The following is a 19063-nucleotide window of genomic DNA, read 5'->3' on the forward strand; positions in this document are numbered from 1 at the left end:
AATTGGACACAGTATTCCAGGTGTGGCCTGACCAAGGCAGAATAGAGGGGGAGCATGACTTCCCTGGATCTAGATGCTATACCCCTATTTATGCAGAATCCCGTTGGCTTTTTTAGCAGCCGCATCACATTGTAGGCTCATATTTAACTTGTTGTCTGCGAGGACTGCAAGATCTTTTTCACACGTACTGCTGTCGAGCCAGGAGTCCCCCATTCTGTATCTTTGCATTCCATTTTTTCTGCCGAAGTGAAGTATCTTGCATTTGTCCCTGTCGAACTTCATTTTATTAGTTTCGGCCCATCTCTCTAGTCTGTTAAGATCGTTTTGAATTCTGCTCCTGTCTTCTGGAGTGTTAGCTATTCCCCCCCAATTTGGTGTCATCAGCAAACTTGATGATCATGCCTTCTAACCCTTCGTCTAAGTCGTTAATAAAGATATTGAACAGAACCAGGCCCATGACGGAACTCTGCAGCACTCCACTTGTCACTTCTTTCCAAGATGAAGACGACACATTGGTGAGCACCCTTTGGGTTCGTTCGCTTAGCCAATTAAAGATCCACCTAACCGTAGTTTTGTCTAGCCCACATTTTACTAGTTTGTTTGCCAGAAGGTCATGGGGGACTTTGTCGAAGGCCTTCCTGAAATCCACAGCATTCCCTGTATCACCCCAACTCGTAACTCTATCGAAAAAAGAGATCAGATTAGTCTGGCATGACTTGTTTTTGGTAAATCCGTGTTGGCTATTAACAATGACTGCATTTGTGTCTAGATGTTCGCAGACCAATTCCTTAATTATCTTTTCCAGGCTCTTGCCTGGTATCGACCTGAGGCTGACTGAACGGTAATTGTTTGGGTTGTTCTTTTTCCCCTTCTTGAAGATAGGGACCACATTCGCCCTCCTCCAATCTGCTGGAACTTCTCCTGTTCTCCAAGAACTCTCGAAGATAATTGCCTGTAGTTCTGAAATAACCTCAGCTAGTTCCTTCAATACTCTTGGATGTAGCTGATCTGGCCCTGGGGATTTGACTTCGTTTAGAGGGGCCAGGTGTTCCTGGACAACTTGTTTCCCTATTTGAGGTTGGATTTCCCCTAATCCTTCGTCCATTCCACGTTGTTGAGGTTGAAGATGGTTGTGAGAAGACCGAAGCAAAGAAGGCATTAAGTAGTTCTGCCTTTTCCCTGTCCCCTGTCACCATCATCCCATCTTCTCCTCGCAGAGGCCCTATTGCCTCCTTGTTCTTCCTTTTTCTACCAACGTAAGCAAAAAAGCCTTTTTTGTTGTTTTTAATGTCCCTGGCAAGCTCATTTTGCGCTTTAGCCTTGCGAACTTTTTCCCTACAGGAGTTGGCTATACATTTGAATTCTTCTTTGGTGATTTCTCCCCTTTTCCACTTCTTGTGCATGTCTCTTTTGTGTCTTTGCCCGGTTAGAAGTTCTTTGGACATCCATTCTGGCTTCTTCGCACTTGTCTTATTTTTTTTCTTTGATGGCACTGTTTGCATAGTTGAAATGGCCCATGACTACTATATCTCTTCTTTGTGCCTGTTTGGTCAGCTGTTGATTTAAGGCTTCATCAAGTCCTTCATCCTGACTCGGAGGTCTGTAGTAGACACCCACGATGAGATCTCTTTGAGTCCCGGTTCCCTTGATTCTTATCCAGATACTTTCAAGCTGGTTTCCCAGATTACAGTCTTGGATTTCTTCTGCAACGTAACTATTTTTGACATATAAAGCTACTCCCCCTCATCTCCCCTTTGTTCTATTTCTGTGAAAGAGGTTATAGCCCTCAATGGCTACATTCCAGTGATGGGAGTCATCCCACCAGGTTTCAGTGATGCCTATTGTCCTAAGACATAAACCTTTCTCCATCAACTCCTTATAAACTACAGGTATGAAAAGGGGGGACTTCCAAAGGTTGTTGGACTGCAACTCTCATTAGCATTCTATTGTGAGGCTGTTGCAAATGTTATCCTTGAGATTAGTAACTTTTAAGGCAATCCCAACTGGATGACCCCCCATGAGGGTCTGCCTCCAAGGGCAAACCAAGAATGGGCAACTTGGAAGTCCCTAAACAGACTGAGAAGCGGAGTGGGCAGATCAAAAGACAACCTGGCAAGATTCTATCTGGAGGAATCCTCCACTTTGTGTGACTGTGGAGCAGAACAAACAACTCCTCATATGTATGCTTGCCCACAATGCCCTGCCTCATGCACGGAGGAGGAGTTGTTTAAAGCTACGGTCAATGCAATTGCTGTTGCCCATTTTTGGTCTAAAACTATTTAACTGTTTGTGATTCCTTTATTTTATCGCTTTTAAACTTATCTATTATGCAATGTTTTGACACGAAATAAATAAATAAATAAAATAAAGCATGTTTCCTTTTTACCTGTGACTTCCTCTTGTTGTATATACCTGTGTTATAATTTTCTTGTTGTTTGCCAATAAAGACTGTGTGTGTGACTCCAAGCTCCCATTAGCCCTAGACAGGGTAGCCACTGGTAAGAGATTAAGGGAACTGCTGTCCAACAATAATTTGATTTGTTGTCGAAGGCTTTCTTGGCCGGAATCACAAAGTTGTTGTGAGTTTTCTGGGCGGTATGGCCACATTCCAGAAGCATTCTCTCCTGACATCTATGGCAGGCATCTTCAGAGGTTGTGAGCCATAAATGTGGGCAAAATGTCAGGAAAGACTGCTTCTGGAACATGGCCATACAGCCCAGAAAACTCACAACAAACTGATAATTTGATTCCCCATCCTTGCTGCCCATGGATCTATGTAATCCAAATCATAAAAGGCACATACCTTGATCATGTTCTAGGCAGAGGTTGAGTCATATGAGTTTTTATATTTTATTTCCGCAGGTTGAAAACTTCCTTGATTGTACAAATGCAGTGAAATATCAAAATTTAAAACAAGGGTTTTAAACCACTTATTTGGATTATTTTTCTATCCTCATTTCTGTCTCCCCTTCCATTCACTATTTTCTCTTCAAGCCTTTGAGAGCTGATTTTTCAATCTTGCTTAATATGTTGGACTAGTTGTTGTTTTAGTTGCTTTTATTGTGATTGAGATTTAATTGCTTTTTAATGTTTCTTTGCTGTTAATTTTTAATTATGTTTGTCAGAGCTGGCCCTAGGTATTTTTCAAGTGTAGGCGAACAGAATTTTGGTCCCCCCCCCCCCAAAAAACACAATTACTGAAAAATAAAAGCGTTGGATAAGCAAAAATGTTGGATAATAAGGAGGGATTAAGGAAAAGCCTATTATACATCAAATTACATTAAGATTTTACAAATTAAGCACCAAAACATCATGTTTTACAACAAATCAACAGAAAAAGCAGTCTCGACTGCACCCTCGTATGTTTGGCGCCCGAAGCGACCGCTTAATTCGCCTAATTGTTGGACCGGCTCTGATGTTTGTTTAACTGTTGTAAACTGCTTTAAGTCCCATCCGGGGGAGGGGGGATAGGATGCTGCTGCTGATATTACTACAATAGTAACAATGATAATAGCAGCAGCAGTTTGGTTTACATATGTGATCATATGATCAGACTTCCATGCACACAATTGCAGTTCCCACCACCTCTGTAACTTCCACACACCCACAACACTACCCCACATATAATCCCCATGCAGATTTGAGAGGCAAATTAGGATGGGGAAGTAGCAAGCAGTGGAGACTGCAAATATCAGCATCTCAAATGGATTTTGTCCCAGAGCTACTTTTAAAGATATTATTGGGTTGTTGTATGTCTTTCGGGCTGTGTGGCCATGTTCCAGAAGTATTCTCTCCTGACGTTTCGCCCACATCTATGGCAGGCATCCTCAGAGGTTGTGAGGTATGGATAAACTAAGTAAGGAAAGGAAAGAATATATATCTGTGTAGAGTCCAGGGTGTGGCAAGAGTCCTTTGTCACTGGGAGCCAGCATAAATGTTTCAGTTAATCACCCTAATTAGCATTGGAAATGTTTTGTCTCTTGCCTGGGGGCATCCTTTGTTCATTCAAGCCCTCAGAGTGTTGGTTCCCATCTACTGTTTTGATTTTGGAGTTTTGTAATACTGGTAGCCAGATTTTGTTCATTTTCATGGTTTCTTCCTTTCTGTTGAAGTTGTCCACATGCTTGTGGATTTCAATGGCTTCTCTGTGTAGTCTGACATGATAGTTGTTGGAATGGTCCAGCATTTTTGTGTTCTCAAATAATATCCTGTGTCCAGGCTGGTTCATCAAGTGCTCTGCTATGGCTGATTTCTCTGGTTGAATTAGTCTGCAGTGCCTTTCATGTTCTTTGACTCTTGTTTGGGCGCTGTGTTTGGTGGTCCCTATGTAGACTTGTCCACAGCTGCATGGTATCCGGTAAACTCCTGCAGAAGAGAGAGGATCCCTCTTGTCCTTCGCTGACCGTAGCATTTGTTGGATTTTCTTTGTGGGTCTGTAGATAGTTTGTAGGTTGTGCTTCTTCATCAGTTTGCCTATGCGGTCAGTGGTTCCCACCTTTCCTCTGGGTGGATCTTTGTCTTGACTCTCAAGGCTTGTTCTTGGCCTTGCAGCTCTTCTGATGTCTGTGGTGGAGTATCCATTGGCCTGTAGAGCCCAGTTTAGGTGGTTGAGTTCACCTTGGAGGAGGTGAGGTTCGCAGATTCTTTGTGCACGGTCTGTCAGGGCTTTGATTGTGCTCCTTTTTTGACTTGGGTGATGGTTGGAGTTTTTATGAAGGTATCTATCTGTGTGTGTAGGTTTTCTGTAAACTGTGTGGCCCAATTGTTGATTGGGTTTGCGGTTGAACAGAACATCTAGAAATGGCAGTTTTCCTTCCTTTTCTTTTTCCATGGTGAATTGGATGTTTGGGTGGATGCTGTTAAGATGGTCCAGGAACTTGCTGAGTTCTTCCTCTCCATGGCTCCAAATTGTGAAGGTGTCATCTACGTATCTGAACCAAACAGTAGGCTTTTTTGGTGCTGTTTCTAGGGCCTGTTTTTCAAAGTATTCCATATAGAAATTTGCTACTACTAGCCTGAGAGGGCTCCCCATGGTCACTCCATCCTTCTGTTCATAGAATCCAGTGTCCCACTGAAAGTAGCTAGTGGTGAGATAATGGTGAAACAGGGCTGTGATGTCTTCTGGGAAGTTTTGTTTGATTAGTGCGAGGGTGTCAGCTACTGGGACTTTGGTAAAAAAGGACACCACATCGAAGCTCATCAGGATGTCATTGGTGCTTAGACTGAGGTTGCTGATCTTTTCTATAAAGTGTGTTGAGTCCTTGATATAGTGTGCAGTGAGCCCAATGTGGGTTTGTAGCTGTGTAGCCAGAAATTTTGCCAGGTTGTAAGTCGGCGATCCAATGGCACTTACAATGGGTCTGAGTGGGATGGAGTCGTTGTGGATTTTGGGGAGTCCGTAAAGCCTGGGTGGGAGGGCTTCTGATTTGCACAGCCTCACCTACAAAAAAATGGAGAAAGACCATTTCTCTCCACACCAAGAGACAAAAACAAAAATTCTATGCCAATGCTAATTAGGGTGATTAACTGAAACAATAATGCTGGCTCCCAGTGACAAAGGACTCTTGCCACACCCTGGACTCTACACAGATATATATTCTTTCCTTTCCTTACTTAGTTTATCCATACCTCACAACCTCTGAGGATGCCTGCCATAGATGTGGGCAAAATGTCAGGAGAGAATACTTCTGGAACATGGCCACACAGCCCGAAAGACATACAACAACCCTGTGATCCCGGCCATGAAAGCCTTCAACAACACAAAGATATTATTGTTAGCATAATATCTAATTATATTAATATTTCCTTTATTCAACATCATACTTGATGCTTTGATCAACAACCCCACACGCAAACATACACATGTACACAACATCCCTCCCTGCTGCCATGGAGGGTTCCCAATTCTGTCCAAAGCTGGTTTGGGGAGGAGAGTATTTGGGGGGGGGGGGGGGGGTTTACAGAATGGAAGAAGAAAAGTCCTGTTTCCAGTTCCATTGATAGGAGTAAGTCCTTCCATGGAATCATCCCATTGGATCAGCATCACCATTTAATTTCTGATGTCTAAGGGGCCCTTTCGTGCTATACAGTTACAACATTATGATTCCCATGTACAGCTATGACTCATACAGGGACGTTTTCTTACTTCCAAAGGTTATAAGCTGCCTTACATGCTACAAATGCATAAGATAGAAATATTTTAAATCAGGATTGTAAATCACCTATTTGGATTATACTTTTGTCTTCCCTTCATAATGTTTTCCCTATGGAAGCTTTCAGAATTTTCGGCCAGAGAGCTTTATTGCTTTACAAAACTACAAATCCCAAGATTTAATGGATGGCAGATCAAGTACAGTAGAGTCTCACTTATCCAAGCTAAATGGGCTGGCAGAAGCTTGGATAAGTGTATATCTTGGATAATAAGGAGGGATTAAGGAAAAGCCTATTAAACATCAAATTAGGTTATGATTTTACAAATTAAGCACCAAAACTTCATGTTTTACAACAAATTTGACAGAAAAAGCAGTTCAATACACAGTAATGTTATGTTTTAATTACTGTATTTACGAATTTAGCACCAAAATATCACCATATATTGAAAACATTGACTCCAAAAATGGCTTGGATAATCCAGAAACTTGGATAAGTGAGGCTTGGATAAAGGAGACTCTACTGTACCATCAACTATGTAATGTGAAAGGTCACTAAGAGAGGGACAGGAATCATGAAGCTCTTCAGATGGCCTACAACAACAATAATAAGCAACACAGCAAATAGCAATGGCTGGTAGGAGAGGTAATCATACAGTCTCCAGTAGTGCAACCAATTGACCACCACAGCTGAACAGGCATTAAGCATATTGAAGGAAGAAAAGACAACAAAGATGATACAATACTTTTTTGCCAGATTAACAAAAGTGAAAGTACAGTGGAGTCCTTTGTGACAGAAGAAGACTACAGCTGAAAGGCAATAGTGTGACTTGATTTTCCTTGTGAATGACCACAGACAGCTGGATTAAAAAAAAACAAATATTGCCATGGTTTCTTTTGTCCTTATGGCAGAAATGTTGGATCTATAACAGCTGCAGGGGTGGGGTGCAGAAAGGCTCCACAGGTGAAGTTTACTAGCATTGTCCAGTCCTGTCCTAAAGAGCAAAGCTACAGCTGCTACATTTCTTTCTGCCATGCAGCTGTTAGGCACCAGAGAAAGATTGCAACTGTCCTGATAGGAATTTCCTTTTTGGGTAGCACATATATGCACAAACGTGAATATGCATTTTGTCAGTTTTAATGGCACAACATACTGATTTGTGTGTTTTAAAAAAAAATCTAAGTATTGATTTTTGTTAATTTTAAGAATTTGGAAATTTAGGACTTATACACTGAAGGAATTACACATAGGCCAGAATCTTGGATGGACAAGAACTTTCTATCCGCCATGGCCAGTCAAACCACTCACTTCAAGGATACCATCCATCCATCTTGCCCTTGGTCAGCCCCTCTTCCTTTTTCCTTCCATTTCCCCAGCATCATTCTCTTCTCCAAGCTTTCCTATCTTCTCATTATGTGGCCAAAGAAGTCATCTTTGCTTCTAATATCCTTCACTCCAGTGAGCAGCAGGGCATTATTTCCCAGGGTTGGATCTTCTTGCAGTCCAAGGCACTCTAAGAATTTTCCTCCAACACCACCATTCAAATGTGTCTTTCGTCCTTCGCTCAGCATTCTTTATGGTCCAGCTCTCGCATTCATAGGTTACTATGGGGAATATCACTGCTTTGACTATGCGGACCTTCGTTGCCAGTGTGATGTCTCTACTCTTCACTATTTTATCAAGGTTGGTCATTGCTCTCCTCCCAAGAAGTAAACATTTTATGATTTCCTGGCTGCAGTTTGCGTCTGCAATAATCTTTGCACCTAGAAATACAAAGTTTGTCACTGCCTCCACGTTTTCTCTCTCTGTTTGCCAGTTATCAATAAGTCTGGTTCGAGCAGCTATGAATGCATAATCTGGGGAACATCCACATTGTAGAATTAATGTAGTTTGGTAGCACTTTAACAGACATGACTCAGTGGTATGGAATCATGGGAGTCATAGGCCTGTAGCCTCCTCTGCCAAAAAGAGAACCAAACTACAACTCCCATAATTCCACAGCAGTTAAAGTGGTGTCAAACATAATTAATTCTAGCATAAATGCACCCCTAGAGTGACATTTCAGGATCCCTACATAGCCACTAGTTTAGGAGATATTTCCTCCTGTTGCTCACAAATCGGCATTATATTTCAGAGGGTACATCTGCACTTTAGAAGTAATGCAATTTGATACCACTTTGACTGCCAGGGCTCAATGCCGTGGAATCCTCCCAGGATTCCATAGCATTGAACCACAGCACTTAAAGTGGTATCAAACTGCATCCATTCTACAAAGTAGATCAATGGTTCTCAACCTGTGGGTCCCCAAGTGTTTTGACTTACAACTCCCAGAATTCCCAGCCAATTTATCAGCTGTTAGGATTTCTGGGAGTTGAAGGCCAAAACATCTGGGGACCCACAGGTTGAGAACCACTGGAGTAGATGAACCTTAAGGAACACATTTTGGCATTTCGGGGAGTCTGAAAGAAAGCCTATTCAGATTGCTAATTCTGTTGCTACTGCTCGTATTTCTCACCAAGTTGGCCTTGATTTATGCCAACCCTGTGAATGAGAGACCTTCAAGAGCCCCAGTTCAGGAATATAGCTTCCTTGTTTGGAGAAATCCAGCTATGGCACCGTCTTTCTTTTTTCCTACTGCCTTCCACTTTACTCAGAATTATTGCCTTTTCCAGTGAGTCATGTTATCTTATGATGTCTCCAATGTACAGGCTTATTTTGGAATAATGTGTGGCCGAAGGCTTTCATGGCTGGAATCACTGGGTTGCTGTGAGCTTTCCGGGCTCTATGGCCATGTTCCAAAAGCATTATCTCCTGACATTTCACTCACATCTATAGCAGGCAACCTTAGAGGTTGTGAGGTCTGTTGGAAACTAGGCAAATGGGGTTTATATATCTGTGGAAAGTCCAGGGTGGGAGAAAGATTTCTTGTCTGTTTGAGCCAAGTGTGAATTTTTCAAATATTTCCACAGATATAGAAACCCCACTTGTCTAGTTTCCAACAGACCCCACAACCTCTGAGGATGCCTGCCACAGATGTGGGTGAAACGTCAGGAGGGAATGCTTTTGGAACATGGCTATGCAGCCCGGAAAACTTACAGCAACCCATACTTTGGAATAGCTTCCACTGAACATTGTGTTTGCAATATGTCTTATTAATTTTTATTGTAGGCAAGCTTTACATAATAAATATACACAAACAAACAAAACTATATATTACAGAAATAGATTTAGGGTCAAAGGCAAGTTTAACCCCCCACTTTAACTGCCAGGGCTAGTGAGGCATCGGCACCCTTTGGTAGAGGAGGCTCAAGACCTTGTAAAACTACAACTCCCAGGATACCATAGCATTGAGTCATGGCAGTTCAAGTAGTGTCCAATCACATTCATTCTAGAGCACATGTGTCATATCCAAGGCCTGTAGGTTGCATTTGGCCTGCCTTGTCATTTTATGTGGTCCTCCAGTTGCTGGACTGCTCTTACTGCCTATTATAGGGAAAACCAGCTGATCCCTAATTCATCTAAAACAGACGTGTCCTTTTCACCTTAAGAACAGACAAGCATCTCAAGCTCTGAAGATTACCTGGGAAGGAATCCCATTGGAGCATTGCAGCACACCAAAATACCTGGGAGTTACCCTGGACCATGCTCTGACTTACAAGAAGTACTGCTTGACTATCAAGCAAAAACTGGGTGCTAGAAATAACATCGTATGAAAGCTGACTGGAACAACCTGGGGAACAACCAGACACCGTGAAGACATCTGCCCTTGCACTTTGCTACTCTGCTGCTGAGTACACATGCCCAGTACGCATCTCACCATGTTAAAAAAGTAGATGTGGCTCTTAATGAGACATGCTGCGTTATCACGGGATGTCTATGCCCCACACCACTCGAGAAATTATACTGTTTAGCCAGCATTGCACCACCTGACATCTGCCGGGAAGTAGCAGACAGCAATGAAAGGACCAAGGCATTGACATCCAGCCAATCCTCTGTTTGGATATCAGCCAGCATGTCAACACTTTAAATCAAGAAATAGCTTTCTAAGATCTTCAGAGGTACTCGCAAAAACACCTCAGCAAGCAAGAGTCCAAAAGTGGCAGGCTAAAACCTGGAACCTCAATCAGTGGTTGATGCAACCCACTCAGCAACACTGCAGCTCAGGGCTTCTTCACTCAGGCTTTTTCCACACTGCCTATAAAATACAGATTATCTGATTTGAACTGGATTATATGGCAGTGTAGACTCAAGGCCCTTTCACACACCTATATAACCCAGAATGCCAAGGCAGATAATCCACAGTATCTGCTTTGAATCCAGTTCAGTGTGGATTTTATACAGCTGTGTAGAAGGGGCCTCATATAATCCAGTTCTAAGCAGATAATATAAGATTATAAATATAATATATAATAATTACTGTGGTATAATACAGAAAAATATAATCTCTAAAATCATAACAGTAAATAAAGAGCAACACCCTGAAAACAGGGAAATTCCAAAAAGGAAACAACCAGGGCCAGCTAACACCTCCCAACAAAGAATTCCGCCATGCAGGAAGCAGGCAGGCTTTGAAGCTGCAAGGCCATTAAATGTTAATCAAGATGGCTAACTGCAGCATTCATATTTGCCGCACTGAGACTATTAATTGCTATTCAACCTGGCCAACCAAGAATTCCGCAAGGTAGAAAGCGGCCAGGCTTGCAAGCAGCAAAGCTATTCCATCCCATTCAACCTGACCAATGAAGGATGGCCCTATGTAGAAAGCGGTCAGGCTATGAAGCAGCGAGGCTATTCATTGCAATTCTAGCAGCCCAAAAAAACCATTCCCCTAGAACGCAAGTACCCAGCCTTCCAAGCAGTAAGCCATTGTATTCCAACTCACAAAACAAGGATTCGCATAAGAAGAAAACGGCCAGGCTTTGAGGCTGCAAGGCTATTCACTGCTATTCCACCTGGTCAACAAATTATTCCCATAAGCCACAGCAACGCGTGGCAGGGCACAGCTAGTAATAATAATAATAACAACAATAATAACAACACTTTATTTATATTCTACTCTATCTCCCCAAGGGGACTCAGGGCAGATCACAGTACACATACACAGCAAACATTCAATGCCGTTTGGACAAACAGAACAGAACAAAACAGAAGGAGGTATGTTGTCTTGAAGTCCAGCTTTTTGGTGCCTTGGAGGTTAAGGTTGAGCTTGTATTCAGTCACGGGAGTGCTGTGCTCCATTCTCTATAACAAAGAGCCACCAGGACTTCTTTCCTCTTGGTCACCACATTTCTGCTCTTGCTCTTTATGATGTCGTAAAATACCGCAAGAAGATCCAACCAGTCCATCCTCCAGGAAACAATGCCCAACTGCTCACTGGAGGGAAGGATATTAGAGGCAAAGTTGAAGTATTTTGGCCACATCATGAGAAGACAGGAAAGCTTGGAGATCATGATGCTGGGGAAAATGGAAGGAAAAAGGAAGAGAGGCCGACCAAGGGCGAGATGGATGGATGGTATCCTTGAAGTGACTGGGTTGACCTTGAAGGAACTGGGGGCGACAATGGCCGACAGGGAGCTCTGGCGTGGACTGGTCCATGAGGTCACGAAGAGTCGAAAAGGATTGAACGACGAACATACCTCCCCCACAATTTGCGGTACCTAATTTCTCTACTTACAGCTCTAAGCTTAGGTAAACAGTAAACTGGGCTTGATGGTCGAGAGCTCACCCTGACTAGGCTTGGAACTGGCCACCTTTTTGTTGGTAGATCTTATTAGTGCTGGTGATTTACCAGCTGTGCTACAGCCCAGCCCCTCTGAAGAGCCTTTGCACAATGATGGTCATTTCAGGGCCTTGTTGTGATCTGGTGCCAGATCAGGAGACACTGGCCTGAAAAGTCATATTGGGGGGGGGGGGGGTAGTTTCAACCCCTCCTGAATTATTTTTTCTGGCTAAGTGTCCGACGGGGGACGGGACCACTCTATATCGAACTTGCCACGCTCTGCGGAGGGAGGCGCAGGCAGGCAGCCCTAATGGCTGGGGCCGTGCAAAGTCCCGTTCATGGGAGAGCGCGGGCCTGCTCTGGTGCTGCTTCCTCCCTTGTCCCTCCCTTCCCTTCCCCGGCGGACCGTGCTGAGGAAGAGGAAGCAGCAGCGATTGGCGGGGGCCGGGCTGGGGGTGGGGCCCGGGGCTCGCCCTACTTCCCTCCCTCTTTCGCCCCGAAGGGGTTCATCCACCCTGACAACGTCGGCAGCACCCTAGCGCCGCAGCGTTTGCCCTCCGCATCTGGACTGCCTCTGCATGGCTTCCACGAAGGAGGGCGGAGGAGCAGGAGGAGGAGGCGGCGGCAAGGGCCAGTAAAAGTTTCGGTGGGTACGACCATCGTTCCTACTTTCTTTCTTAACAAAATCACACCAGCCCTCGTTTGTGTGTGCACCGAGGATGAGAGGAGCCAGGAAGTCCGGGCGTTTGGAAAAAGTTTGGTGTCTTTGGCTTCTCCGCTCTCCTGGCTGCCGGGATCTGCTTCTGGCGACCCATAACCGGTCGGGGAGGGAGAGAGGAAGGAAGGGATGGAGGGATGAGCCCAGCTCGCGATCGCCCTCTTCGGTCCCGGTTCAGGTCCAGATCCCTGGCTGGTTTCCCCTTGGGCGCTCCCGCTGCTCTCGGGTAGTGAAAAGGGGTGGTGCATCTACACCAAGCATGGGCAAGCTTGGGCCCTCCGGTTGTTTTGTATTCCAACTCCCGCCATTCCTAACAGCCGGTAAGATGGGTTGCTGTGAGTTTTTCGGGATGTATGGCCATGTTCCAGAAGCATTCTCTCCTGACGTTTCGCCCACATCTATGGCAGAGCTGTGAGAGCTGTTCGGCAGTGGAACCCTCTCTCTCCCGGACTGTGGTGGAGGCTCCTTCTTTGGAGGCTTTTAAACAGAGGCTGGATGGCCATCTGTCGGGGGTGCTTTGAATGCGATTTCCTGCTTCTTGGCAGGGGGTTGGACTGGATGGCCTGTGAGGTCTCTTCCAACTCTACTATTCTATGATTCTATGGCAGGCCACAGAGGTTGTGAGGTACTGTATATGGAAATGAAACAAGGGAGGTTTATATGTCTGTGGAAGGTCCAGGGTAGGGGAAAGAACTCTTGGTCTGTTGGAGGCCAGTGTGAGTATTGCAATTAATCACCTTGATTAGCATTGAAAAGACTTGCAACTTCAAGGCCTGGCTGATTCCTGCCTGCAGGAATCTTTTGTTCGGAGGTGTTGCCAGGCTCTAATTGTTTCCTGTCTGGAAATCCCCTGTTTTCTGAATGTTCTCTATTTACTTCCTTAATTTTAAGAGTTTTATAATAATGGCAGCCAGATGTTCATTTTCCTGGTTTCCCCCTTTCTGTTGAAATTGTCCATATGCTTGTGGATTTCAGTGGCTTCTCTGTAGTCTGACGTCGTGGTTGTTAGAGGTGTTCTCAAATAATATGCTGTGTCCAGGTTGGTTCATCAAGTGCTCTGCTATGGATGACTTCTCTGGTTGAGTTAGTCTACAGCAGGCAACCTCAAACTTTGGCCCTCCACCTGTTTGGGCCTCCAACTCCTAGAAGCCCTCACCAGCTTGTTCAATAGTCAGGAATTCTGGGAGTTGGATGCCCAAACAGCTGGAGGGCCACAGTTTGAGGATGCCTGGTCTACGGTGCCTTTCACGTTCTTTGATTCATGTCTCAGCATTGCTGCTGCAGAGGTGACTCCTGCAGAGATTAGAGGATCCCTCTTATCCTTTGCTGAACATAACATTTGTTGGATTTTCTTAGTGGGTCGGTAGATAGTTTGTAGGTTGTGTTTCTTCATCGGCTTCCTTATGTGGTCAGTAATTGCAAAATTCACACTTGCCTCCAATAGACAAGAATTCTTTCTCCTACCCTAGACCTTCCACACTTGCCTAGTGCAAGGTTCACTTCGAAAAAAGGCACAAGAGTGGCTTCTCAAACAGGCAGGGGGAAATCTCTCTTTCATGATCCCAACCACTGCCACCATTAAATGTGGGACACCCTGCCCAAAGCCCCTTTACATTTAGGCTAAGGGAATCTTTTTCTTAATATCCCACACCTTTGCCACACCTTTTTAATATGGGATCTCTCAAATCCCACTATGACAGGGGGCAATCCTTCTTTCAGGATCCCAGCCACTGCCAGCTATAAAACTTGAGTCTGTGCGTGTGCATGTATGAGAGGATGTGACACTGAGGGGAAGTATGTGAGACAAATCTTCCACTGACTCTAAGTAGAGCAATTCACCACTCAGGAACACTGTCTTTATTAAAAACAAAGAATTATTTATTTATGGTTTTTCTAGTCCAAAAAACATAGCTTGTTGCAAAGGTTTACTTCTTCGGTTTCATTTGTACATAATATAGACAATATCTTTCATTCTTTAACATTAACAACTTGACTGAAACTTTGTCTCAACAGTATTCCTTTTCCTCAGCTCTATCTCACTGGAAACCTAAACCTAACTGACTTCAGACATCTTTCTAGCTCACCGGCTAGAGAACTCCAATAACTAACACTTCTTTTTAAAACATTCCCTCCTTTTTTCATCCAGCTAGCTCCGCCCCTTTCGTGCTAGCTTCGAAATGGTTACATTTCTACAGAAGCAGCTACGTTACCATGGTGACACATAGCCAATCATCAGTAGCTAACTCCTGCCCACCTTTATCTCTGAATCAACATTAAATAACATAGACAAAAATCACCAATAAAATAAGGCTTTCCGTTACACCTAGTTTCCAATATACCTTACAACCTCTGAGGATACCTGCCATAGATGTGGGTGAAGCATCAGGAGAGAATGCTTCTGGAACATGGCCATACAGCCTTGAAATAGCAACCCAGCCAATAGGCTGTTAGGAATAGTGGGACTCGAAGTCCAAAACACCCCAAGGGCCCAAGTATGCCCATGCCAGACCTACACTGTGGAATCAACACAGTTTGGTCCTATTTTAACTGCCATGGCTCTATGCTGTGGAATTCTGGAAACAAAGTCTTGAGCCTTCTCTGCCCAAGAGTTCTGGTGACTCATCAAACTCCAAAACCCACAATTCCATAACAATTCAAATGGGGTCAAGCTGCATGAATCATCATACACTGCAGGCACCTCCAGAGCTTGGGACTAGAGAGCAGGCCAGCTTACCATCCACTGGGTTGCAGTCTCCCTGCTTCACTTTGCCTTTGGGGAGTGACAGAAGAGAGGGAGTTCATTTTTAAAAGTAGGTGAGGTGAAACCCTTCCAACATGAATGTAAATCCATGAACACGTTTGTAATCCCAGCCTTTTTATTATTCTGACTATTATTGTTCTGGTTACACTATGTAACACATTTTTTGTTCCTAGGTTATAGCTGTCATTTCCTAATTGATCCTATCGTAAAAAAAAAAAAATGGGGAAAGGGTTCTGTTCCATTCAAAAGAGGGCCTAGACACAGAGACGAATATTCCATTGTATCCTTGGCATTGAATGTTTGCCACTGTATTTGATTTTGTTGTAAGCTGCCCAGAGTCCCTTCAGGCACATAAGGTGGGCTATACATAAATCATCATCATCATCATCATCATTATTACTTTATTATATTGTACTAGCTGTGCCCGGCCACGCGTTGCTGTGGCGAAGTAAGGTGGTATGGGAAATAAATCATTGAGGAATTGGTGGTAGTTAAGGTAAAGGGTAAAGGTTTCCCCTGACGTTAAGTCCAGTCATGTCTGACTCCAGGGGTTGGTGCTCATCTCCATGTCTAAGCCGAAGAGCTGGCGTTGTCCGTAGAGTCCTCCAAGGTCATATGGCATGACTGCACGGAGCACAGTTACCTTCCCACCAAAGCAGTACCTATTCATCTACTCTCATTTGCATGTTTTTGAACTGTAGGGTTGGCAGAAACTGGGGCTGACAGTGGGGGCTCTCTCCGTTCCCCCAATTCAAACCTGCGAGCTTTTGGTCCAGAAGTTCAGCAGCTCAGCGCTTTAACATGCTGCGCCATTAGGGGATATTATTTCCTAAAGCTTGTGAATATACAATATTTCTGATTGGGTTTTTTTGTCTGTTGGAGGCAAGTATGAATGCTGCAATTAGGCAAAATGATTAGGATGTAATGGCCTTGCAGGTTTAAAGCCTGGCTGTTTCCTCCCTGAGTGAATTTTTTGTTGGGATGTGTTAGCTGGCCCTGATTGTTTCTTGTCTGGAATTCCCTTGTTTTCAGAGTGGTGTTGTTTTCGATATTTTATGTGCTTCTACTGTCTGTGGCCCTGAGAAAACAGAGGATTTGCCAGACTTTGGTGATGGGAATACTTTGTTGGGAGGTGTTAGCTGGCCCTGATTGTTTCCTGTGTGGAATTCCCCTGTTTAATAATAATAAGAAGAACATCATACAATCATAAGGTTAGGAGACACCCCTAAGGATCATCCAGTTCAACTTCCTTCCACCATCACACAAACCAAGCACTTCTGACAGATGGCCATCCAAGATCTGCACAGTAATAATACAAATCGAATCATAAAATCAGACAGTTAGGAGATACCCCTAAAGGCCATCCAGTCCAACCCAACTCTGCCATTGGACGATACAATCCAAGCACTCCCAACAGATGGCCAGCCAGCCTCTCAATAATAATAAGAAGAATATCATACAATCCTAAGGTTAGCAGATACCCCTAAGGATCATCCAGTTCAAAATCCTTATATCATGCAGGAGGACACAATGCAACCACTCCTGACAGATGGCCATCCAATATCTGCACAATAATAATACACATCAAATCATAGCATCAGACAGTTAGGAGACACCCCTAAAGGTCATCCAGTCCAACCCAATTCTGCCATGCAGGACACAATCCAAGCAATCCCAACAGATGGCCACCCAGCCTCTCAATACTACTACTACTACTACTAATAATAATAACAACAACAACAACATCATACAGTCCTAAGGTTTGGAGTAACCCCTAAGGATCATCCAGCTCAACTTCCTTCTATCATGCTAGAGGACACAATCCAAGCACTCCTGACAGATGGCCACCCAGCCTCTACATAATAATAATGATGATGAAGATGATTATGATGATAATAATAATAATAATAATCAAAGCATAGAATCCAAGAGTTTGGAGAGACCCCTAATGGCCATCCAGCCCAACCCTTTCTACTATGCAGCAGGACACAATCCAAGCATTCACAACACATGGACAACGTATAAATACTATACAATACTACATAGGGACATAGACCCCCTCTACCCTCACCACTTTCACAGTACACAAACAACCAAATGCATACTAAACATAAAGACAACCATACAACAGACATTCAATACCACCACTACCTCAACAAGTTCTCACCAACACCACCAGACAACGCCACAGCAACGCGTGGCCGGGCACAGCTAGTTACCTATAAAGCCTTAAACGGTTCAGGACCTGGCTATCTCCGTGATCACCTCCTCTCCTACGAACCAATGCGAACCTTAAGATCATCCAGAGATGCGCTCCTCTCACTCCTGCCTTTGTCTCAAATGCGGCTGGTGGGGACAAGGGAGTGGGCCTTCTCGGCAGTGGCCCCTCAGCTCTGGAACTCTCTCCCTAAGGAGATCAGTTTAGCTCCTTCCCTGCCCATTTTCCGCCGGGAATTGAAAACATGATTGTTCCAGAGCGGGTTTGAATAAATAGGCCCAATAGAGCTGTCATTAGAATACTTCTTTCTGTTTTAAAAGCATATGGCACTTTATCACTGTTACTAATTTCCATGATACAGCACTTTGTGAAACCTGTCCCCGCTGGTTTGCTTGTAATTACTCTGATTTTATCTGCTTGGATTTTAATGTATTGTCCATTATTTTATTTTGTGTATCCTTGGAATGTTTTAAGTTTTGTCAAATATGTTGTGTCATTGTTTTGAGCTTATCCCTGTTGTGAGCCGCCCCGAGTCCCTTCGGGGAGATGGGGCGGGATATAAAAATAAGGTTGTTTATTATTATTATTATTATTATTATTATTATTATTATTATTGACACAACGATGTTGTATGACACAGCAAACAAGATAGACATGCTGGATTATTATTATTATTATTATTATTATTATTATTATTATTAAATACATTCTGGATAGGAAAGTTCTTGGATCTAACTAACTTTCTAAATCTCATATTCTCAAGGAAGGCAAAAGGTAAAGATATCAGAAAATATGCATGCAGCTACATCTTGCCTGGAGAATGGCAAGATGCATCCTCACAGGAGGAGATTAAAAAATAAGAGAATTTGAAGGCCAATAATGTGGTTGAAGCCTAGTTCCAATCAAAATGGCAAAAGAGAGGAAGTTACCTCATCCCTCAAAGAGATCATATTTCTTCATTTTCAAATGGGGGAGGAGATAGTAGCAAACAGGAAGAAAGGAGTAGAGACAGAAAGGGCATAGGAATAGAGAAAGGAATCCCTAATTCTAATCCTGTTTTCTTAGTCTAGCTTCTCATTGGGGACTGGAGACTTGTGGAGTCCAGAATGACACCCAACACAACCACAAATAATGAAGTTTCTGGAGTATAACAACTACTTTCAAAGTCAGTACCACACAATTAAACAGGAAATAACACTTTCAAGCCAGGAACACATATTTTTTTTCAGATTTTGTTACATAGTGTTACTGGATATTTTCCAGCTGCCATGGCCTTATGTTAAATTATAGCCCATCTAGTCTAGATACCTCCTATCCAAAATTGGGTGACTGCTGACTGTCGCCTTTCGGATATTTCTCTAATGCTTTGTATGTTTGGGGAAAGTGAAGGGAAATGGAAATACCGAGGTCTGAAATTATCTTTCAAATTTCTTAGATTCTAACATGCACTTCATAGTTGTTTGGATACCACTTGAGAGTTTTCCATCATAATTCTGA

The 19063-nt window shown here is 43.5% G+C and overlaps 1 protein-coding gene across 7 annotated transcripts in view; it reads left to right on the forward strand.

Moving 5' to 3' along the window:
- The first annotated feature begins 12311 nt into the window (after positions 1 to 12311).
- Positions 12312 to 19063, forward strand: part of wipf1 (WAS/WASL interacting protein family member 1) — a 119140-nt gene continuing 112388 nt past the window's right edge. For 6 of the 7 annotated variants that reach the window (XM_016996848.2, XM_062969159.1, XM_062969158.1 and 3 more), the window contains exon 1: positions 12312 to 12515. The gene's annotated coding sequence lies outside the window, so the exon portion shown is untranslated. Of the gene's footprint in view, positions 12520 to 19063 lie in introns of all 7 variants that reach the window. The other variant, XM_008119225.3, reaches the window with a different exon arrangement.

Source organism: Anolis carolinensis, chromosome 1 (genome assembly GCF_035594765.1).
Source record: "Anolis carolinensis isolate JA03-04 chromosome 1, rAnoCar3.1.pri, whole genome shotgun sequence".
NCBI classification, from domain to species: Eukaryota; Metazoa; Chordata; class Lepidosauria; order Squamata; family Dactyloidae; genus Anolis; species Anolis carolinensis.